The following is a 25,327-nucleotide window of genomic DNA, read 5'->3' on the forward strand; positions in this document are numbered from 1 at the left end:
AGTAGTCATGTCATCGCACCCGATAAAACATTTTGATGGCTCTTGGGGAATTTCCAAGCCCTGCCTTGAACTCGAGCGCAGAGGCGAGGATATCCCCATCCTGCAGACGCAGTGAGGACAGACCTCCGGCTGCTCGCCCAGAGACCAAACTGGAGACTCCCGGCTCCCGGCGCTCCTCTCTAACTGTCTGAATTGAGTTAAAAGGTGCTCTGCTAACAGCTTATTCAATGGAAATCTCATTACCCAGAGCTCTGCCAAGAATTTATTCCAAAGGCAGCCTTCACAAGGATCTTTGCCAGTAGTTCATTGAAAGGGAATCTGTTATGGGGTCAGATACTATTTTATTCCAGTGGAAATTTAACAAAGATGGACCTTGCTAATAAGAGGGTCAGTCCTGACATGATGAAATGAGACCTTCTCTAACAGGCTAAAGCTAAGAAACACATTAAAAGCTGTCATACTCTGAAAGAAGCCCTAGCCCACTGCCCGCCTCATGAAATTACTGTTTTCATACGCCAGCAGTGCAGTTAAATAAATCTTTTTAAAAATCTGAACATATATTTAGAGTCTAAAACAAAAGCTTGCAACCATTTTTCAGTTTGTGGAACTTCCCAATTTTCCATCGGCATCCTTCTTATTTAAATCCTGAAGACCCTGCGGAGGAGCTCCAAGGCTCCCAGGGGACTGCAACCACAACCCGAAACCACCCGTTGAGATCTGCTCAGTGCCATCCGCACGCTCAGCCTTAGCACAAGCAGGACCAGTCTTCACGCCACGTATCCGAGTGATGCAGCTGGCGTGTCAAGGAAGGTGCAAGCATTAGGACAAGGACTAAGAGGGATTTGGTTTTGAAAAACCTAGGTTACCTGAGTTTGAGTTTAATAAAAATGTAGGTGACCTGACCAGGCTATCCGTCTGCAGAAATTTGGAGGAAGTTTTGATTTTGTTTTATCACTAACAAGTATAAGCTGGTTCTGGTTTTGATAGTGTGGGAAAAAAGTCAGGGCTTAGCTTTGCCAAAGCAAAGCTCAAGCTCGTTTACCTTAAAGATGCTTTTTCTTAGGGCAGCAAAACTCAAACACTCTGGAGCGACTCAGGATTTCGTTCACCTCAGACAGAAAGAGATTCAAAGAGTTTCAGGTTTATTTTCTAAATAAAACATTTAAAGGCTTGAAAATGCCAAACCTTCCTTCTTCACTGGCTTAAACAGCAACCAGAAGCAGCTGCACAGATAAAGATCTTAGTTTACTGCAAGTATATAAATACCTGCTTTTATCTAGACACGAGGCTGTAAATACTAACAGCACAAATGTGTTTATTGCTGAGCTGTGAGCCGGGTGCCTTGGTGGCACGGTGACATGAGGAGCAGATGATCACAAATGCTGGAGCAGGGAGGTCTCAGGAGTCTACCCAGTCCCACCTCCTGTCCCGAAACTGGGGGACACACCCCCGGACAAGCCCTGATGAAGCCATTCGGAGACCCTACAGCATCCAAAGGTAGCACATCCCTGTGTCCCACTATCCTGACAGGCACCAGATTTTCCCCCAAAGCTGAGCTTGATGTATGCTGTGACGAACCAAACAGAGTAATGACTTTCCGTACAACACTCCTGCTGCCCTCCGAAAATGGCTTTTGCTTTTTCTCCTAGCAACTGCATTGCATTGCTGAGCCATGTTTTTATTGTGACCTGTGATGGAGCCCAAATACTTTTAGCACACACTTCTGCCAAGGTCACTATTCCCCGTTTTGCAGAGTTGATTTTGCCCTACTAAGAGAAAGGCTTTGCTACCCTTCCTGCTGAACTTCGTCTTGTGCAGAGCAGCAATGCAACGAGCCAAGGTCAACCTGAGTCGCAATCCTGCCTTCCAGAGCGCACGCAACCTCTTCCACCCTCTATCGTTGGCAACTTCTGTACCTGTATCATCTGCTATATCCTCCAAACCGCTAATGAAAATAAACAGTGAATAGAAGTGGATCCTGGAGAGACCCATCAAAACCCAGGCTGAGCATGAGTTATAATAACCTGCTTGTATTTCTGGTAATAGTGTCTCCTGTGAATACAGTGATATCCAGCACACTGCCAAACAGCCCGGGATCAGAGAAACAGGGCTTCATTTTTTGTTTTATTGAAAGAAGTTAAGCTTTTCAGCTGCAGGAAAACTGCACTCGGTTTGCTTAACGTAGCAACCCCAAAATGAAAAATTAGGGCTGGTCCTCAAAAACGTAAAGATGATTCCAATATACCTTAAGACGGACTACGAGTTGTTTAAATACCAGGGTTGGGTCGGGACATTCAGTAGGTGTTGTCTGGATTACAGCATAGTCCCAAATGCATGCTGACTTCTCTACTTTTAGAGAAAAGCCTTTTTTTTAACCCATCTCCCAGGGAGCAGCTGCAGCACACTCCCATAGTTTCCAGCTGAAAAGAGATCTCAGCTGCTGGCTGAGCGCACCTCAGGAAAATTACCACTAAGGGCTTGATGGAAATTGCTTAGGTAGCCTGACTACAAGCCTAGAAGTAATAGACGTAGGTTCTGGGTTTTACAACATCAAGATGATGCGTTTTTAGCTATAACATCAGGCAAGTCACTGATGCCAGTATTTTCCAAGTTGGGGATCGAAGGGAGACCCCAGTTTGGGGTCCCAACCTGGCTTTTTAATGGAGCTGTGCATCACAGAATCACAGAATCACTACGGTTGGAAAAGACCTGTAAGATCATCAAGTCCAACCTGAAAAAAAAAAAACAAAAAAACAAAAAAAACACCCACAAAACAAAACAAAAAAAAACCAAAAAAAACCCCAAACAACCCACGCAAGCCAACCACCACACAACAACAACAAGGCACAACACACCAAAAACCAACCCACCCAACACCACACAGCACCATGTCCATCAAGCTACATCCCACAATGCCACATCCACACGCTCCTTGAATACCTCCAGGGAGGGTGACTCTACCACCTCCCTGGGCAGCATCATTGCTCTGATGGCAAGGCAGGGAAAAAATACTCCAGCAACAACAGCGAAGCAGTTGTTGCTTGCTTCAGCTGCAGCAGTCGGTTTTGCTATGGGATCTTCCAGGAGCAGGGGCAATTCGGTGTCAAACTGACTTATATTTTCCCATTAGGAGCCCCTTTGCATATCTTTTGTTCTCCCCACTGAGGAGAACTAAAGACTGCCAGATGATTAAGGGTTGTTATAACAAAAATAATAAAAAAGCCCATCAAGTTAAAACAAAACGTATTCACTGGCCCCGTGGTTTTGCCAGCAGCAGCTCTGCGGGCAGTGGGAATTTAGGAGCACATAGATCAGCCTCTTGTTTTCTGTACGCTGCAGAGAAGGCAGAGTGCCCGCAGCAATGCGGACAGGAGAGGAAGTTTTGGCACCTTTTTTACAACAACTCCTCCATGGCCGACGCAGTCAAATGGCTGCTGGTCTGCTGATGCTCTACGAGGCCAAGCAGACTGCTCACTGCTGAAATCCATGTGCTCCGGAGAGTGCAATCCCAAACGCATCCTTGCGCTGAGTGTGCATGTGATGGGGATGGATAAAACCATGTTACTCCCGGCTTTTATCTCTGTGGTGGGGTGACCATCTTCATGAGGAGCCAAATGGAAATCAAAGGAGAATCACACATAGAATCACAGAATCATTAAGGTTGGAAAAGACCTGCAAGATCATCAAGTCCAACCATCAACCCAACACCACCATGCCCACTAAAACATGTCCCGCAGTGGCATGTCTACACGTTTTTTTAACACCTCCAGTGATGGTGACTCACATTCTGGCCTTTGCTGTCTCCATACTGCCTACACGAGCTTCATCCCCCGCAGAAACCTGACGTTCACCAAAGATTTGCATAACTCTGCACCAGTGCAGAAATGCGAGTGGATATAGGGACATGCCTAACAGCCCCAGGACCTGGAGCCACGCAGCAGGGCTCTGCCATAACGCATCAGACAACATCGTGCCGTCGTGCAATAGATCCAGGCATGATGCGAAGCAGAAGAGTAAATTGCTCCATTGAAACTGCGGCAGGAGTTTGGCCACCAGCCGCGAAGTCTTTAAATAGTTGATTAAAAGTAACTGTGATGCTGCCAAAATTACCGACAGACAAATCGACGCTTGTCTCCTCCAAACTCGGTGTCAAGGGCTGCCTGATACAAACGTGCCAGTGAGCGGCGTGAGCCCCACGCGCTGCCTGCAGCTCACCCAGCTTCACGCAGACCAAGTTCTTTGCAAAGAATTTTCTATTAGCAGCTCAGCTACCCCTGCGACAGCAAGACAGCCTAAAAATAGGATTTTTCTCCCTGGCTGGATGAAAATATTCATGGAAGAATAAGAAGATGAACAAATTATTTGAATTGCATAAACCCAAGACCTATCAGCACTGCCAGAGATACTCCTCGAAGCCCAGATAACTGCAGAGCATTCTGCTGTTACACATGACATCAGGACTTTCATAGCCCATTCACGATCTGCTAGCAAAGAGATACACTCTGTATTTGATGTAAAATGATGAAAGCAGCAAAAAAGCACCATTTTTAGACTACTTAGCATCATAATAGAGCCATACAGGCCAAAAATATCTCGTGCTGCAAAGAGGGGTGATTAAAAATTCTCATCACGACTCCCTATGAAGTGGCTCTCAGCAATTTCTGGCGCTACTGGAAATGGATTAGGAAACACCGTGTGTCTTCTCCGGCCAATGCAATGCCATGTGTTTAGTATGTAGCACACAGCAAGGAGTTAAAAGGGCAGGTATTGCACAAAAGCAGATTAGCCGCGGCAGCACCCAGCATCTGGAAGTACTGCGGCTCTGGCCATGGTTTTTGATCCAGCTGGGATTATCCTGGCTGTTTCAGATGTGGAAAGCCAGTCTGTGATCCCAGCGGATGGCTCTCCACATCACTCCACTTCAAGGGAAAATATGAAGGACTCCACGGGTTCTGGGCCAGCTGCTTTCTCTCTCTGTGGCGGGTTGCCTAGCCCAACGCCTCGCTCGGTTGGCACGAGGAAATGCACAATTCTGCTGCTTCAGATTAAAAAAACCCCACCAGTTTTAATAGCTACTAACCTGGACTCTTCTGCGAACTTTAAGGAAGCTCTAGAGAGGTTGCTCAACTACAAGGAAAAGGGCAAAATGCTGAAAGAGAGACTATGAACACAGAGCTAGAGAAAGAAAAACAGCTTTGGGCTCCCTTGCTGCCGGGAATGGCTGCCACACGCCATGTTGCGTTTCAAGCTATGATCAAACACATCCCGGGCAGTAAATCAAGTGCAGATTCCGTTTTGAGGACAAAGCACCAAAATTCAGATACATTCCTGGAACACATCAGGAAATAGCTGTTTTTTCAAGCACTATTTCTTGAACTCCTGCTGCCCATACAGTACATTCAGGTGAGGCGTGAGCCCCTCCAGACAATCCCCCTCCTAATGCACATTTCCCAGATGACACCGACCTGTTACCACAGGAATTAACGTTAAGGGCATTACATCCTGGCAGCTACAAGGCTACGCGTTCAAGTAAAATAACAATGCGTGGTTTTTATCCTTAATAACAAACTGCTGTGAAGTCGTCCAGAGTTCAACCTCCATCACAAGGTCCTTTGTATGACCTCGTTGCCCCAGACCTTCTTGTTCTTGCTCCTACAACCCCTCTCCTTTCTAGCTTTTTCAAGATACCAAGTACCTTGGGTAGAAACAGGTGAAACCCAAGAGCCACAGATTCACCCTGACAAAACACAGAAACAATTTGAATCTTTATTAGAGTAAAAGAACTTCTCCTGCCTGTTAAGTTGGTCAGGAAACTTCAGGAGAGGTTGAGTTTCTTCCACAATTTCAAGGTCCCCACCGGAACAAGAACGGTGTTTCAAGGTGACTGCTCCCCTCCACCCAGTTCACCCAACCTCCATGACAACAGGAGCTGAAAGAGCTGCAGGTAACCAGATCTCATCGTTCTTATGAATGAGAACTTGCTGAGCTGCAGCGGAAGGAAAGCACTCAAGCTCTTACAAAAAATCCCAGGTGCAAACCTAATTCTCTGGCCTTTACAAAGACATTTCAGGCTTTAGGTCATCCTCGAGTCACCGCTGGGGGTCACAGGGGCTTGTCTGCTCTTTTTCTGAGAAAGTTTTAATGGCTTTGGAGACATTTGCTGTTCTACAAGAGGTGCCGTGCCCGGTCGCTAGCACACAGGCGCTCAGCCCTTCGCCAGACCTGCTCCTGCATCCCCCTCCAAGCCAGGATGATCCGAGCAGGCCCACCCACTCCTCATCCTCCCCCTGCTTAAAAGGAGAATAAATCCACTTCCCTTATTCTAAACTGATTTAGCTATCCGAGGCAGCCTTAAAAATGCTGTCATTATCGTTATCATCCACAGTCAGGCAGGAAACAATTAAATGATTAAAAAGGAAGAGAAAAATAACTCATCCCAGCGTTGCAGTGACTTTGCAGATTGCCCCAACTCTTGCTACCAGATCTGACGACAAGCCGGCAGCTTCCCTGCTGCTGGCTGATCTGATCCTGGTAGGTGAGATGCTAGAGGAGCACTTACCCAGTTGTAAATGCCCTGTCTCTCTGATCCTGTCTGCATTAAGAGGAATGTGGTTTAAGATGTGTTAGCAACCTACTTGTAAACAAAACAGTTAGGGTTTTAACACACATATTCAGTTTAAAGCAAGCCTTAATGGGACGTCTAGTATTTACTTTGATCTACTAACAGGAATAAAAATGTCTCGACCTGTGTTATCTGTGTTGGGATTTTATGTTGATTTATTACATTGAAAAATATGCCCATTTTCCTAACACAGATGGAGTAAAATTGCAGAGGGCACCATCTACGCCACGCGCTGTTTAAGCCTTCGGGGAAGGGCTGCAGAAGTTCGCATGTCTTATTCACTAGTGTGAGGAGACATTTTGCTTTATGAATACAAATTTATGGCTGGATGGAGACCTGCCTGTAAAGGCAGCCGCCTAAACAAGCGCATCTCTGGTAGTCCATAACCTTCAACCTGCCAAGGTTTTCTTCTTCTGTGGCTGATCAACCTTATCCATCCATATCCATTTCTGTGCCTGCCTCTGAAATACCCACATGTCGCTGATTCACGTGAGTTAACACGCAACGGCATGTACTCACGGACCGCTGACCTGATCATTAGCTCGTGTAAAGCAAACCAAACGCCGCTGTTGTTAGTCAAGGTGGGCAATTTGCTCCTGATGGGAGAGGTACAGCAAGAGCTTTAAGCTGAAGTTACTGGGGGAAAACAACTGAGGCCATAGAAGGGTAGAAAACAGTGCAAGGGAAATAATTGCATGCCCTGGAGTTATCTAGCAATAAATAAACCTATAACGGTGCAGGGCACATGAACGGGGAGGTGCAGAAATAATCAAGAGGGGGAAGAAGCCCCTGACCCATCAGAGGCGGAAGCCAGCGGCGCACAGGGTGAAGGGAGTGTGTGTACGTGGGGTGGAGGTGAACAGCATGAGGAGGAAAATGGAAATTGCGTTAAGGGTTAAGACAAATACAAATATCTTTTTTTTTTTTTTCCAAGTGTGGAATAGAAAAAAGGATCATTGAAAGAGGCTCGAGGGGCCCCTGGAAATACGGTGGGATCAGATTGTTGACAGAGGAAATAGATGTTGCTGAAATATTAAGAATGTGTTGCCTTGGTATTTGCTAAGAAAGATGGGCAAGAGAGAGGCTGCAACTGTGACCCTGCAGGGGAGGGAGGAAGGAATAAATTCCACCACACGGAATAAAATGCAAAGTATAATTTAGCATAGAAAATCTCTTAATGAAGCCATTGCCCTTGCCGCAGCAGCCACAGCAGTGAGTTGTCCTAAACAGCAAATTACTATTAAATAAGAGTTGCTTATTCCCGAATTACTATTAAATAAGACTAGGCAAAATTAAGAAGTCACATTCTTGGGGGGCAAACGGAGTGTGGAGCGTTGCAGGGGAAGCAGAGGGCCGGCTGCAGGTCCCCAGCACCCGTGGTGGCCCCGGACCCCGAGCCTCGGCCAGCTGGCCAGAGCCACCAGAACGTCCCACCGCTCCCCAGCAAGGTAACGTTGAAAGAGGTTCAGAGAACGACATCTGAAGCAGAGAGTTATCTGAAGCAAGCAGAAATCTCTGCAGCTTTGAAGATTGCACCTGTCACTAGAAATAATTGGAGCTGAGACTTGCTTCCATTTTTTCCCTATCTTTTTTTTTTTGCCAAACAGCTGTTTCTATAGGTGATGCTGGCAGTATATGTCTGAAAATAACCGCAGGCTACTGATGTGCTCTTCCCGCTTGGCCCAGCGCTCCGCAGAGCACGAACAAATGTGATCGGCACATTTTTTCCAAAGGTGAAAGATTTCTTTCAAGGGCTCTTAAGATCTCAAGAATATTTACACTCCTCAGAACAAATCCTGCCTGTGTTGATATACTGAGCATATTCACTTTCTTTATGATTATTCTCTTAGAAAAATCAAACCTGCTAGATTTTACCCAGGCAAACCGAGAAAAGTGCTGGCGTAACAGGAAATGCATAAATGAGGGAGTGGAAAGAGGATGGACCGGGACAGAAGAAGGAAATGAAGATTAGAAACAAAAAGGAAAAGAAAAAGCCCTTGTCCAAAGCTCAGGAAATGGGCTGGCTTCTCAGAAATATGAGTACAAGAAAAGAGCTAGGACAGATATGGATGACTAAGGAAATCACAAAACCTATCAAGGAAAATAAGATGATTTTTGACATTTGAGGCATCAAGAAACAAGAAGAGTAACAAAGGGAGCGTGAATCAAGCCCCAAAGGGTAGAGAAAACAGACTGGACTTCACCTGGAGAATGTGATTTTTCTGTTGTCTGAATATAAAATATTAAAACAGAAAGCGTGGCCGAGCACCGGGCTGTACATTCACCCCTCCTTCCCCAAGCACCACCGTGGCTGCTGTGCTGCATCCCGGTATTACAAGGTGGAAAGAAATGCACAAAAACTGGGATGATTTAGGAAAAGGGATTCATCCACTTCTGGAGGAAGGGCTACAAAATATCCGCGTGGATCTGTGTATTATATTTGGATGACTAAAGGAGAAGAATGCTCTCCCGTGATTTATCTGCCAGTTCATGGGGTGAAGATCTTTTGGGGTTTTTTTTGATCCTGAGTGCCTAGCATCAACGTTTTGGTGCTGGCGCAGGTTATTTTCCACGCTGTAAAAGCTGCCCCCGACAGCTCTCTGTTCTGGTGTTACCGCTCTGTTAACGGAGCCAGAGGAGCAAGCCAAGACACGGTTTTGAGCATCCTTGTGCAAAATCATGCTGTCCTGCAACGTGGGTTTTCCACATTAGACATTGTTTTCAAAACCGGCACTTTGGCATTGCAGCAAAGTTCCCCAAAACATCCCTCCTCCACTTGTCCTTCTCTCCCTTTGCATTTAGCTTGGCACTTTGCTCACCTCAGCACTCGCAAAGCGAGCCGAGAGGTGGAAAGAGCAGAGCGGGACATCGCTCCTCAAAATTGGCTGTTGAGTTCAAATGCAATTCCCCAACCCTTGGTGCTCGTTAGAGACTTGCGGGGTCAAAAGAGAAAGTGCCAGAAAATGCATTCCCTGAGGCAGTGTTTGCTCTGCTGTGATGGCCCAAACACCTGAGCAAGGAGGAGGGGTGGGGATCGCGGCCCGGGACCCCCCATGGCAATGGAGATTTGTCCTGGAGGACCTGGTGACTGAGCCACACGCGCGTTGAACCGCAGTAAAAATGTTCTTTTTCCCCAGGGAGGGTTTGCTCGCGAGCACCCTGCGGATTGGCAATGGCAGGACAGAAGGGGCATGGCTCCAGGTGGGCATTCCCGGAGGAGATGCAGAGAACATCTGCGTGGGGTCCTTGGATGGGTTCAGCAGTGATGAGCTGAGCTGGGAGCCGAGCCGGCCCTCCGGCACCGGCACAACAGCAGCGCCATGGCTAATGAAGTGACAGACGTGGGGGAATAACACAACTCCTTCCTTGGAAAAAGAAAACGTCATGTTTTAGCAGTAAAAGCTATTTGCAAACAACACAGCAAACTCAATTAAACTGTTCAAAGGGACAAAACACCTGTTTTGAAGTGAACGCCAAAGACTCTATAATTTCCACTGGTTTTATCAGAGGGTTGGAAGTTTGCGTTTTATCTGCAGTGAAGCGGTTTGTTCCAGGGATCCCAGAGCTTCCCCAGCAGTGACACCAGTCTTACAAGCGGAATAGAAATAGCTGGAGAGGCCACCCCATAAACACATACAATTCTTGGTCTAGATGCTTCATAAATCGTACTCTTTATCCCTTGGACATCCTACCAACTCCCATTATCACATTCTTATTCTAATAGGCACAATCTCAGTACAGAAAATCCCCCATTTTCCACAGCTTTCAATCACAACTAAAGAGTAAAGATGAAAAATCTGCATTTCAAATCATTGTTTGTTGTTATGACAACATAGCATGAATTTGGTCTCTGCTGCAGCTCTTGCAGTCTCGGGCTTCAGAGCATTTCTGAAGCTTTTATGAAGAGAGCACATTTGTAAGACACATATGCCACAGGTTAGCTTCACGTGATGTAAAATATCAGGAGAAGCCTCCTGGAATGTAATTCCAGAGAAAATTATCTCAGCAGCTAAGCAGAAATATCTCCTCCTCACAAACTTCCCTGTAATGTATCAAACTACACCCTGGTACATAAAGACCCAAGAAGGGTTTGTTGAAGGTACAACAGACAGTGGTGGCTTTTCTTTCCATCAGAGGAGGTTTTGATCTATGGGATTATTCAATAGGTGTATGATCCTTGTCATAAAGGATGTGGATATATGTGAAAAATGAAAAAGATAAAATAAGCATAAATTGGGACCTTTGGATCCAGTAAACTGCCGTACAGGGAGGCACGGGATCAGCAGCTTCACAGCTTTTAGGGCCAAAACTGATCGTTGTGAGTGCCTGAGACAGAACACAAGCCAGAGATTTTACCCGATGATTTCTGAGAATCCAGCTCATTGTATTACCAAAAGCCCCCGGCAACTATTTATACAAAGTCTAGAATTAAAGATTTTCCTCAATGTCAATAAAACATACTAATGGCTCTCTCTTAAAGCATCATCTCCCACCCCAGCCATGGTGACCGTTACCGTCCTGCACTGCCACGCTACATCCACCCAACAGTTTTGCATGGACAAAATAGGCATATTATTGGGATATTTTGAAGAGACACATTTTGACATCTTATTGATTAATTTTTTTTTTTTTTATTGGTAATTTAGAATGTAAAAGCTGCTCAGAACTCCCAGTTACCCTTGTTAATCATGTGAACTTCAGCCCTTCAGCAGGCGAATGTGATGCTCAGGCCAGTCGCCAGCTGCGTGCCTGGCATGCAGCAAGCGACCGTGCCGCTGGAAAAACCATGGGGAAATACACACATCCAAGTAGCCACAGCTTTTCTTTCATAAAAACAAAATGGTGAAATCACTTTTAACATATGCAATTCAGAAAATAGGTTTTAACCTTATGCTGACCTGAGCCAAGAAGGCAGAAGCCTATGTACACTGCCAATTTACTTATGTACGTGTATGGACGTATGCCGGACAACATGCAAAGACACAAGGAGACATCGCATGTCACCCCTGTGTGCACAGAGATGGCCAGGGAAAGGGGAGGGAGGTTAAACTGAGCCGTGACGAGGGGCTTGGCCAAGGCTGAAGGTGGGTCAGTGGGAGGAGGCAGCCAAAATACTCTCCCAAAATACTGTTTTGTAGACGGGACAATACATGGATCAAAGTCCCACACGAGCGATGAGCGTGTCCTATTCCGCTAATTTCATGTTAAAGCACTTTACCACAATGTTGAGACTGAGAAGCAATCCTTACTGCAATTAATAATTAACTAAAATTACTCACATAAGTGAAAGCAGATACACCTCAAATTAAGACACTCAAAGAGACTGGCGGGATACCCTTTATGGTATTATGGGAAATGAATTTTAAAGCCGCCTTTTCTCATTTTTTAGTAACAAAATGTTTAATCTCTGTTATTACACGTGTGTCCCTTAAAGATAGGGAAGAAAGGATCAAAGTTCTTTTCAGAAAGCACTGATTTTGATCAAAAGCCACAAAAAAGTATCTGAAAGGCAGATGCCTGGTAGAAAGCATCCTCAGCTTCCCTGCCTGGTTGAGATCAGAAAAATAATCTAGTCTGCCAGGATTTTACAGAAACTGGAGAAATTCAGAGGCCACAAGACTGGCACGAAACACATCTCTTGGTGGGGATTTGCAAAAGGTCATCAGGAGGATGGAGGCACCGGGGGTATGTGAAAGCAAACGCCACAGCCCTTGCACAGACCCATGAAGAGAGACCGACGTCCTCGGGTGAAGTCGGAATCTGGTTGCACAGGGGAACACCACATCGATACGCTACATTTGTAGATGAATGCATCTGTGCAACTAAGGAAGATAAATAAGGAAGGAGCTGCCCACCTTTCTCCTCCTACCTAATGCGGGAGATATTTATTTGATTTGAACCGTTCGGTTCCAGCCTGGCTCTGCAGATTTCCATCACCCGCACTCGCTGCAGTGGCTCGCCCAGAGGTGAGATGAGCTCAATTATTTTTCATCACATTCCTCTTAAACGCAGAGCACAGGTCTGCCTCCATCCCATGTCACTGCAGACAAACAAGGGTAAAGGCAAACCCTTTGCCTAGAAATACACTTAAATTCTGGTCCCTTCTTTCAAACCCTTTTTTTTTATTATTATTTTATTAAGAAAGACAGAGCACCCAGACTTCCCGGAGAGGTGCCTCAGCAAGAGGGAGGTCTGAGGCACACCAGCCACGTGCCAGCCCCCCACCGCCAAACCCCAACCAGACCTAAACCAACTGCACGTGCTGCCGTACGGACAGTTATCACACCCGTTTGATTTTGCTGGAAGGGCAGGAACGTCCCTGAGCTTTCCCAGCAACAGAAGCATCTCCTCATGCTGCGTACCAAAGCCATCGGCCAAAGCTGGGTTGCTGCTGGTGAACCTCATTGGACTCAACTCAGGGTGGCAATATCACGCCCTGTGTTTCCAAAAACACTGGTAAAAGCGCAGAGACCGCCAGTTTTTGGGCAGTGAGTACTGCCTGGCCAGGACGCTGGAGCACCTCGCCCTTCCCAGGGGTTCCTACACACCAGGTAGGGAGAGGACAGGACGCGCAGATGTGTGCTTTGCCTGCCATCCCCAGAGCCTCCTCCCCACACCTGCACTGCACGAATCTCCCCCTCGTTAAAGGCTGTTGGCACGGGAGAGGGGGGACCACGGTGCCCCCCGACGCCCGGCTGCATGGGGGGAGCGAGCAGCCGCAGCCACCGCGCTGCCGCTCTCTCTGCCATCCGCATGGCCCACGCCAGCCGCTCGCCAGCAAGGCGCTCCGTTGCAGGGACGGTGAGGGAGCTCGCCTTAAACCTTTCGAGGAGCTCTGCTCGTTCTGTGAACGCTTATTTCAGAAGGATTTGCTAAATTTCGCCTCTGTGTGGCTGTGCACAAGCACAAATTCAGGGCTGAGAGAGGAGAGAGGTACCGATGGGTCCCTTAGCCTGGCAGGGAGTCAGATCAGCATCAAGGGACCTCTTCTTGGGAGAATAAGCAGGAATTATCTGCTAGCACTAACAGAGACTATTTTAAGCTGCCAGCTCCCTGAGGGTGGAAAGGCAGCGACATACGAGGCTGTCCACTGTCTCCTGTGAGGTTCAACAAGGCCAAGTGCCGGGTCCTGCACTTTGGCCACAACAACCCCATGCAACGCTACAGGCTTGGGGATGAGTGGCTGGAAAGCTGCCCCGCAGAAAAGGACCTGGGGGTGTTGATCGACACCCGGCTGAAGATGAGCCAGCAGTGTGCCCAGGTGGCCAAGAAGGCCAACGCCATCCTGGCCTGTATCAGAAATGGTGTGGCCAGCAGGAGCAGGGAGGGGATCGTGCCCCTGTACTCGGCTCTGGTGAGGCCGCACCTCGAATGCTGTGTTCAGGTTTGGGCCCCTCACTACAAGAAGGACATTGAGGTGCTGGAGCGTGTCCAGAGAAGGGCGACGGAGCTGGTGAGGGGTCTGGAGCACAAGTCTGATGAGGAGCGGCTGAGGGAGCTGGGGTTGTTCAGCCTGGAGAAGAGGGGGCTGAGGGGAGACCTCATCGCTCTCTACAACTGCCTGAAAGGGGGTTGTGGGGAGGGGGGTGTTGGTCTCTTCTCCCAAGTGACAAGTGATAGGACAAGAGGAAATGGCCTCAAGTTGTGCCAGGGGAGGTTCAGGAAAAATGTCTTTCCTGAGAGAGCGGTGAAGCACTGGAATAAGCTGCCCAGGGAGGTGGTGGAGTCACCATCCCTGGAGGGGTTCAAGGAACGTGTGGCCGTGGCACTGCAGGACATGGTTTAGTGGGCATGGTGGGGTTGGGTTGGTGGTTGGACTTGATGATCTTACAGGTCTTTTCCAACCTTAGTGATTCTGTGATTCCTCCTGCACTGGTGCAGCTCGCAGAGGTGCTAATCCCACGGGCTTCACCCTCACGGGTGCCAACGTCCCTCAAATGCAACTTAAACTCAGTAGATACGGGAGGATAACCCATATCTGACAAGGTGAAGCTGAAGGACAATGTTACAGGCGAAAGCATTAGTGAGGAGCAAAGGGGGATCTCTGAGCAGACGTGCCAACGGGGGCTTTTCAGGAGGAGGAGGAGAGATCCGTGTGTCCTGTGCTGGTGAGGAAGGCATTCCCAAGGAAGAGTCCTGCAGTCGTCCTTGGCATAACGAGGGACCAAGGTGCAGCAAAGTTAAGCATCAGCATCTAACTGAAGCAAAACCAGTGACAAAGTCCATAATGGTTTTACTGCATTAAAGAAAAAATAAGTGTTGGAACTAAACTATTGCCATCTCTCTTTAGCTGAATGCGTAGCCACACATCGATGGCAATTTATAAATAGATTGAGAGCCTTATTAAAGGTCAGTAAAATTGTCCTGACTCCTTGGCTCTCCTCTCATTGACATGAATAGCTGCCATTCATTCTGGGGAGAGAATTTTGCTTGTTACTGAATCAAAAAAAAAAACCCAGCACACAATCTGCACTTTTTATTATGTGTTCACTGCATTAGTGCAGTTATTCAACTACAGATGTTTATTTCAGCCCGAGCCCAGACTGGAACTTTACTCAGCCCATGGAATGAATAAAAGTCACCAAAAGCACAGTGAAGGGGTCATGCAGGGAAAAGCTCTTCCCTTGTTTTCTATTTCATACTCCCCTGCACACGAGGAGCCCATGGCAGTCCCGGGAGTCAAGATTTGCTGCAGCTGAAGAGCTTGCCTGCTCGCCACCTCGTGACAGTCTGGTGAGGAACACAGCAGCGATAACCTGTTAACCACCTGATTGCCACAAAACAACCCCGATCACATTTGGTGTCTGCAACGTGCAGCGGTTGCTGGAAACCGTACAAGGTGGTAGCTCAGGCTCATGCAGCAAATGTTACCTCCCTACGGCATCCCAGCAAAGCTGTGCTTGCATTGCCCGTGTGTCCTGGCAAGAGGAAAAGCAAGGCCGTATTCTGCTTTTTAATACGGCCGTGAATATGGCCATTTTCCAAGATTTGTTTAAAAACCTTTCATACTTAGCTTCTTGTAGACCAGCAGGCTACCAAGTCCCCATCTTGCATTACAGCCACTGCCCTACAGGGAGGCGTTACCCGGCTCTGGGCAGGAGGTACAACACACCGAGCGTCTGCGAGCTCAGCTGGCTCCTCGAGATTATCACTCCATAAGATGCATAAAATGTCAAGCAACAGCAGCTTTATAAGATTTTACAAACATCCATCTAATATATTTCATATGAGAGTTCATCAAAAGCAGAATAAGGAAATTTCACAGAAAGCTAAATGTATATATGTTTAGAAGACGTATATTTAGAAGAAAGCCCTCACAATGGTATTTCTATCAGTCTAGCAATAGGATTATCTCAGAAACAGCCACATGCTGAGTTTTCATTAGCATGTAGCATGAGAAAGATTTCATCACCCTAATAATTTTTCAAGCTTCCCTAATATTCATGATTGCCCATTAGTTCCACTGCCTCAAAGTGACCCCTTATGTTTTTTGTTATTAACCAAAAAGACAGAAAACAAAATGAGATGCAACCCAGCAAATACAAACTAATGACATCTGGGGGAAAATGATTGGAAACAGAGATTTGAGGGGGAAAAGATGCCTTGGAGCCACAGTAAATGCGACTTAATTTAAATGGTGGACAATAAATAAGATATGAGTTTGCAGCATGAGGTATGTGCATAAACTGCCAGTGGGTTTTCAAGCTGCATAATAACAAGTTCCCACTGCAAATCAGGGAAGATATCATCCTGTTCTTAAATGACCCGAGAATAATCTCACCTTCACCTCGCGGTGGAGAAAAGCAGCCCAAACGACCTGTTACTGGAACACTCAATTACAACAAAGGTTAAAAAGGATCCCTAATACGTGCAGCATTGCGAGACGACATACAAGGCTGAACGTGCTGAAAACACGCCGGTGCCAAAGACATGGAGGAAATGAAGAATTTGAGGAGGACAGAGCTAAAAACAAAGGAATGAAATAAAATAAAGTGAAGTTCAGGCTGGGCATGGGGAAATACAGCCCCAAAGTGACACACTCGTTTGTTATATATATGTATATGCATATAGATACAACGATAGGAAATGGCCGTAAGTTGCGCCAGGGGAGGTTCAGGCTGGATATTAGGAAAAATGTCTTTACTGGGAGAGTGGTGAAGCACTGGAAGAGGCTGCCCAGGGAGGTGGTGGAGTCACCATCACTGGAGGTGTTCAAGGAACACGTAGACATGGCACTGCGGGACATGGTTTAGTGGGCATGGTGGGGTTGGGTTGGTGTTGGACTTGATGTCTCACGGGTCTTTTCCAACCTTAATGATTCTGTCATTCTGTATATACACCTCTATACTTACAACCATATAGCTAGGTATGTATATTTTAGTTTCAAGAAGAACAATCTAAGGAAAGGAGTGAAAATCCCCTGGTTTTGACTTCTGCAGATCCCTGGTGCACACTATGATTTCCATGCGGTGGTGGGACAAAGGGATCTGCAGAAAATGTTTCTGGATTATCAGGGAGATGCTTTGATTTTCTTTTTTGTAATCTCTTGTTATGAATGCGTCAACAGGCTGTTCCCAGGCTGAGCCCCCTGATCTCCACCCAATGACGTTAACACCTCAAAAACAAAGTTTCTCAGTAGGAACATGGTTTAAGACCTAAATGACTAACACCACTGGTACACTGCTTTTTAGGGATTTCCAGCTTTTACTGGTGGCTTGGAGAGAAAAATCATCCAAACAATGACAAACTGATTTAAATATTTTCCTTTTCTTCTTGCTGGAAAAAGTCAGCATCAAAACCAGTGATGTATGAGACACTGAACAGTGTGCTGGATTTATTTTAATCGGGAGAGTATACTGGGGAAGGAAACCATCTGAGGGAGGACAGAGGAACTGAGTAGCTGCCTCTGCATGTTGCATGTCTCTGCCACGCACTCCCCCAGCCTCGAAACATCACCTGGAGAACAGCAATGACTGTGACCAAAGCGATAAGATCTAAGCCTACCTCTACTGAAGCACTAGAAGAGTTTTTATTATTTAGGTAAAGCTAGAATTAGACCACGGTCAAATAAAGACCTGAAGAGAGAAGTTCAGAGATGCCAAATTCTTTCCTTATTATGTTGCCTTATATACGTTGTGCTAATGTAAACTCTTCAGGGCTCTGGAAACTCTGTGTGTATTAACTACACCTCATTTTCCACTGAATTACAGCCAACTTTTTTCCAGTGTATTTTGTATAAGCGTCTCGCAGACCATAAGGAAACTCAGTTGGAGTGGGTAATTCATGGGTTTCCATTTTACAGATGGGTACATAAGGGAGAGGGGAAGGTAAAGGCAAAAAACCAACCTCCCCTTCTGAAGGCCACGGTTACACCTTTGGAGTATAACAAAATTGCAGCTAAAAAATGCAAATTGCCAAAAATTAACAAGTTTTGGTGAAAAAAAGCAAAAGAAGAGATTTTTTCTGACATACACATCTGTTCGTTAGAGCCGGCTCCCAGACCACTCCAGCTGCTCGTACTTTGCACAATATTTACAAGAGGGATTAACAACAGCATGCGCGCAAACTTTGCTTAGAAATGCTGTGGCAGTAAAATGTATTTAGTAAATTTTTATGTATCCTCCTAAGCAACCAAGAAAATATAGGTGGTTTGATTCTGGTGATGCAGGCAAGGACAACGCAGCCTGACCTGGGGAAAAATGGAATATTCTGTTATAAATTTTGCCTACGTTTCTTTTTTCAGTTTGATGGTGAATAGGTTACTTTGGTATGTCTGACATTAGTTTTAGAGTTAGGAAATACAGGGGCTCTTTTTGCATGACTTTTTTGTTATAGCTGAGCACTGAAAAACTCACCTGATTTTATTAAACCGCCTGTTGCATACCATTATGCCCATGTTGATCATACGGCTTATACAGGCTCCTGGTGTGAACATTCATAATGATGTTTAGATGCACTTTAAAAACTTAAAATATATCTATTAAAATATTAGAATAGCTTTGAGGTGATTCTGCAGTATTTAATCAGTTCACGACAGCCTACAAAGACATGTTTTTTCTCATCTTGATTTCCCAGGACGCGGACTGACCAAGAGGCTTACCATCCCCTCTGCCAACCTTGCCCCCTATCTCGCGTAGCTTTATGATTTATTTTTTCCCTTCAACCAGAGTATTCGCTCCCAAGTGAAACCGCTGAACTTGTTGGGTGGGTTTTGAGAAATAAGATTTCGAAGAGGAAAGAAGTGCTGAAACATCCCTGTATCCTCTCCCCTCCCTGGAGCCTGTTTCGTTGCCTTGGGGCACATGTTCCTCCCTCTCCGCTCTTCTCTCTGAATTTTACATAGTCCTCCAGCCTCCCCCTTTTTATTTCTTCTCTTTGCTTACTTTGATGCTAAGACACTGTGGAAAAGTCCTCGCTGGAAAAGAAAAAGTGGTATGGGAATGCACGGCCCCCTCCAAAGCCCAGTGCCGGTATGATTCGTAGATCGGGATGACCCAGCCCTGGGCTTTTGTTGGAGCCCTTCACAGCTGTGATGAACCCCGACAAGGGTCCTCTCTATGCCCCTTTAAATGCCCTCCAAAAGTTTAGCAGCCTTTTACGAGAAAAATTAAAATATAATTTACTAACATACTATCCGAAAGAAAGAAGTTCCAAAATCGATACTGCTGGGGGAAAATAAGCCCCTGAATTTACTTTTCAAATTATTCATTAGAACCATTGCCACAAGATATTAAGTGCTCAAAAGCAGAAGGATTAAGAAAAAGCCATCTGAATGTCATGCAGAGAATGAAAACATCCAGAAATGAAGTAGATAAACAAGTAATTTATAACCTTTCACGGTTCAGGGACTAAGCATAACATTAACTGCTTGTAGGTAGGAAGACACATCTTATTAAGCAAATTATTCCTGCGACCTCTTCATATCTCCCAGTCGTCCTGCCTCTGACCCGTACTTATTTGTACTTCCCTACTCGACTGGCACTTTCCTTAGAGAAAATTGTGGAGGGAAGCCGTTCCTCACACAAACACATCCAAAACTCGTGGGCAGAGCGTGAGCCCGGCTACGCCAGAGGCATCAGAAGTAGAAGAAAAGCTTCAGGGAAAAAAAATACATCTCTTTCTGTGCTAGCACCATTAATGATGAAAATAAATAAAAGTCAAGAAATAAACAGCTACATAAAGAGAACTCTTCCTAAATTAAACACTTTCCAGGGTTCTCACTGTGCCGCAAGTGAGCCCATACAGCAGCGGGCTAGAGGCAAATGTCAGAAGAGGGCATGGAGACGGCTTGCTTCTGGAGAGGTTCGTAGCCAAATTAGCGCTGGAAATGTAACTGCAAAGCCCCGAGTGCTGGCACAAAGCCTTCGTTAATAAGAAATCTGTTGCTTCTAATGACTTCTAATCACTGATTTTGGAATATACGATTACAAGAGGAGGAAAACAGAGCCCTGGCACCTGCCACTTCCCATTCCTGCCATCCATCGAGGACCAAATAAAGCCTGCCCAGGGATCAATGCAATGTGAAAGAAATGCAGTGCTTGTAGTCACCGTGGTTGTCTTCTGACCAGGAGGGTGAAACGCCTAGTGCGGCACAGCTGAGCGAGGCTGCAGGTGAAGACGGCCGCTACCAAAACAAACATCAGAGCATCTTACGAGATATAACATCCCTGCTGGCAAAACCCACTCTGGGGTTAAGCAGCACGGCTCTGACTTGCTATGGCCACAGACCTGCAATCCTGAATTAAATCCGCAGAGCTGGACCACCACGCGCAAGCTAAGGGGTGATACCCAGCCCTGCTCGTCCACGCGTGCGTTAACGCACCGCGTGGATGCATGCGGACATGGAGCGCAGAGCTGAGGTCAGCGAGCATCCTGCCAACGCGCCTCAGCGTGAGTTAGGGGCGAGGGGCACCTGGCAGCTCGCTAAGGAAAACTGTGCCAGCGTGACTCTCTTCCCTACCACGGTCGCTTAGATTGGGTCCAGATGAGGTTTGGAAAACAGTCTAGGGGGGTGAAGGGGAGGAAGGAGGAGACAAATGCATAATTCTTCTCAAATCGTTTCTTCACCTTCTATTGATGGTTGGACTTGATGCTCTTACAGGTCTTTTCCAACCATAGTGATTCTGTGATATTTTAAAAGTGCAGCAGAAACTTTAGTTTTCAAAATCAGCTTTGAAGAACTGCCCAAGCAATGACGCCAGTTAATTTTCTGAGTTACGTTTTGCATTTACCTAATGAGCTTCCAGTCCCTACAGCCTTGATGCTGCAGCCAGGACTCAGAAGGACTTTTCTGCCCCAAAGCATCCCGGCAATCCCAGCGGGATGCCTTATCAGCCGTCCAGAAGCACAGAGGAATCCAGGTGTAGGCACTCGCATTGCTGCAGGATGCTATGGCATCCAGGTCTCATCCTGCAACATTTCTACAACGCTGGCATCTCTTTGAAGATAAACTTTCCCTCACCGCCGTCCGAGAAGGCTCTGAGAAATTTTCTGGAGAGGCTGTGATCTGCAGGGCTAACCCTGCCTGATTTCGCTGGTGAGGAGCTGGCACAGAGTCCTGTGGCCAATCTCCTCCCTTTTAAAAAATGTTAATTTAGCTTCTCAAAGGCTTTGAGATCTGCAAGTGAATTACATGACTGGTATCTGTAAGGGGCACTAAGCACATACTTCTCATTCTCCTTACGCCAGAAAATTTGCCTCCCAAATAGTTTATTTTTAAGCACATGCTCTTCTGTTGTGTTGTATTCCCTCACTAAATTTGTGTTTGTAAATTAAACAGAATCTACATAGTAATTAAATATGAGGCGGTAAAATCCAGTCCACACTGAAAGCTACACTAAAAAAATACCGAGGTCGAGACGTTTGTAATTAAATAGGGGATGAGAATACCCCCACCGCACACTCAAACATCCCCCTATTTCTCCTGCAGCTCCTGGTTGCTGGTCTCTGCTTTGATCAGACGGCGGTACGTCCCCCCGCCGTGTCGGGGCGTGCTGGGTGCCAGGGTGACAAATTCTCCCTTTGCAGCAAACTGCACTGCCCGAGCCGGCTGCGTGTAACGCAGGCAGCAATTCAAAGGCAGAGCTCAGCTGGCCCTAATGGAAACCCTGCAGCACTCCACTTCATTCACCCAGTTTGGGGGGTTCGGCCGCAGGCTTGCCTAGATATACCTGTTTTAACGGGAAATGAAACTTTCCCCTTTATTTCTGCTGCGGTGATGTTTGCGATGCCGTGCTGAGGAGCAGCTGCACACCGGGCACCTGTGCAACAGCGATACCAACGAAAAGCTTTTTATTGCACCTATTCTACCCTTACAGGCTCGTATGGGACGTTTTCCCTCGTGCCATCTGGGTGTCCCCTTGTCAGACAGCACGGCTACCGCACGCAGGAGTTTTTCCAAGTTATGATGCAAGATGTTGTATGCGCTATTATCTGCAAGAAAGCAGGCAAATACAATGGAGAAGAAAGGGCAATTCCACAGGGCATCCGTGGCTGGCAAAAGATATCCTAAAGCAGGCTGGAATTACAGAATGACTTAGTAACACAAGAATTATGAAGTTGGGGAGGGGAAACAAGAAAAACCCAACAAAACAAGCTGCTCTTTTGTCCTCATATTTCTTTCCTTGGCTCTCGGGCCCGAGATAACAATGACTGTTCCTCCCTGGGTGTGTGAAAGTTAGGATCTGCGGAGCCTGGGGAATGTCGGGGTGGAGAGAGAGGGAAGAAGAAATATTCCCAGCTATTCACTCTGGCGTTTCTCCGAGGAAGGGCCCTGCCTGCAGTGGTCCCGCATCGGGATGGCCGAGCGCAGCACTGCAATTACGCCTCTGTAATTAGAAGCGTCTGCCTGAAGCAGCAGTCACGGCTGTGGACGAAAGGGCAGCTGTCCATGCGGGAAACCTCCCTGACTCTGCGTGTTGAAAGGGAATTTTCCTCGGTGCACGCTGCCGAATGCATGGCATTAACACGCGGGGACCCAGTGCCCATTGCGGTCGGGAGCGGGGGACCAGAGAGCCAGGGGTGGTCCAAGAGCCGCCTTTTCCCTGCCATCCATCCAGGGACATGAGAAATGACGCTGTGTGCACAGAGAGGGAAACTAAAAAAAAATGGGAAGGGCGGCTTTGATGAAACATTAATCCGCAGGCTGGTTCTCACAAACGGAGCTGGGGGAGCTGCGGATAGAGCAGCCTCAAGAGCTTCGTGCAAGATTAATGCCTACGGGGACACCTCGGCCATAGCGCACATTTCAATTCTGTGCGTCAGGCTGGCAAACATGGAAAATGAACGATGCTCTGCTCCGGCAGCGGCAGCCGATCGGGACGTGCCTCGGGTGCCACGCTGAGCCTGACCGCAGCCCTAGCAAACCGCCGGGACCCCCCCATTCAGTTATGCCCTCCCACGGCAGAAGATGCACTGCTCAACCAGAGCATCTCTCGCTCACACCCAACCTGTCCTGTTCGCCGTGTTTCACAGCGAGTCCCATCCCGGGGTGGCCGCTCTGTGCTTGAAGCGAAAAATGCTTAAGCTCATTCAGATGTTCTATATTTCTTCATTTTAAGGCTTTCGCCGAAGGAGCAATGCACCCGAACGGACCAGGTACGTGGAGGAAGCATCACCTGGTGGAGCTGGACCAGGAGAGCTCTTCCCAGGTCTGCTACAGACGGTGTGACTGGGGTCACTCTCCCACTTTCTCCCTGCTTTGGTAAAACATCATTTACCTTTTAGAAACCCAAGGTTTTTATCATTTGCCTGCGATAAAACCAGGCAGAGTTCCGAATTACATGGAAACATCCAGAAACCCCTGCACGAGCCCGCATTGCCTGCTCTCCTGCAGCACGGCCAAACCCAGACCTCCCGAAAGCCTCTGCTTTTTGGCCTGAGGAACGCTTGCAAGATGTCCACAATAGAAAGTTCCAGTTTCTTGCGATTTGTCTTCCCTTTTTCTTGAAGCTTCTGTGTTTTCTTGACTTGACTCAACGTTTCAGGGGACACGGGCTTTTATTTTTAACTGAATGATTCAGTTCTGACGTGATCAATTGACAGTCAAAGCTGGGACGTTAAGAAAAAAACACACCAAATACCATGAGACTTTCTGATAAAATCTGAGACGTCGGCGAGACTGGATGAAATAAGACACTTCCCAGCGTTTGCCCTAGATACCAGATGCAAATCAAAGCTAAATGGGCTCTGAAACTTGAAGTGCATGCAGCTTCCCACTGATTTCATCTGGAGCGGTGGGTGCTCAAAAATCTCAGGCAAGATATTTAGCTCCTTCAGTAAAAACGAGGGCCCGAGGGTCTCCCATCAAACAGAAACCCTGTGCAACGCATCCCCCGGCTCTCACAGCATATGCACAGCCAAATGGAGAAAAGCAGCAAAGCAGGAAACCACTTGAAACGGGGTTTATGAGGAAAATCGGCCGAGGGCTGCAGGAGAGGAACCTGGCCCCCCACGACGAGCCAGGTCCCACCGCGCCAGGCAGAGGAGCCCCTCGAGCAGGCGCTGCCCGCGCAGGCTCTCGCGGCTAATGCTTCTCATCACGCTCATCGCTCCCATGGATCTTTAGACAAAGAACAATGTGACATGGGGGGTGGTTCTGGCAAAGCTGGGCTTTTTTCTCCCTTTGCAGGGCTCTTGTTTGCTCCGGCACAAGAGATACCGGGATGATTTGTGTGTGCAGACAATGACCGAGGGTGGCTTGAGCCCAGCGCTGAATACCAGAAAAAGGGACTGCCTGAGCCTCACTCTGCGATGAGGAACTAATTGTCTACCAGTTAAAAGCAAGTAGTTAATACACTCATAGGGGCCATACTCAAAATACTTGGGTTTTACTTAACAGCTGGTATTTGATTACCTGAAGGCTAAAAAAAAGGTTTATTGTGGAGATAACTTTGAAAAGATGAACATAAGGGAGATGTTATCTACCTCCCGGACTGAAGCAGCTCTCTAATCTGACCAGCCAACTCGGGTGAGTTTTCTGTAGCAGTGGCATTGCTTCTCTCTCCCAGGTGATTTTCTAGTAGGAGAGGTGATTAGAAGAGCTGATAACGCAAAATAAAAACTGTTCCGGAAATTTTTACAGTTCACGAGTGCTACGCAGGAGTGTCGGAGTCCATTTGCACAGCCTCTCTGTCCTATATATCTTACAGGAGAATAGTATCACTAAAGGCATCCTCTCCCATACTCCGACAGCCACATCTCTTTTATCTCCGCGCAGGTTTGGGTACCAGCCGCCCTGCCCACACCACCAGCAGCCGGTGCGGAGCAAGCACGTGCTGGCTGGCTCGGCTCTCCCAGGCAGGAGCTGGGTTATTTAAAGCGTGCGAAGAACAGTTTCTCAGCACGCTGCAATCTAACGAGTCCTGGTATCCAAAGGTGCTGAGAGGCAAAGACTTAGTTTCCCAGGGTGGAAGCTTCTCTAAACAGCCGACATGAATTTTCATAAATAAACCTCTTTCTTTGCTTTTTCTCTAGCACCAGGAGAAGCCTGTGGTGTAACAAGAATACCCCAACAACCCGGCCAAACGCGAGCACCCAAAAGCCTCACGCAGTGTGGGCTTTGCGACGAGCTGCTCATTTCCCGGGAAATGACAACTGACTTGAGGGTTGTTTAATCCTTCTGCCAGGCTTAACGCGATGGCCTGTAGATATATCAGTGGAACTAGCCTGAGGTGCACGCCCCTAAGATAACAGCGATGGACCAAT

This window comes from Gavia stellata, chromosome 27, assembly GCF_030936135.1.
Source record: "Gavia stellata isolate bGavSte3 chromosome 27, bGavSte3.hap2, whole genome shotgun sequence".
NCBI classification, from domain to species: domain Eukaryota; kingdom Metazoa; phylum Chordata; class Aves; order Gaviiformes; family Gaviidae; genus Gavia; species Gavia stellata.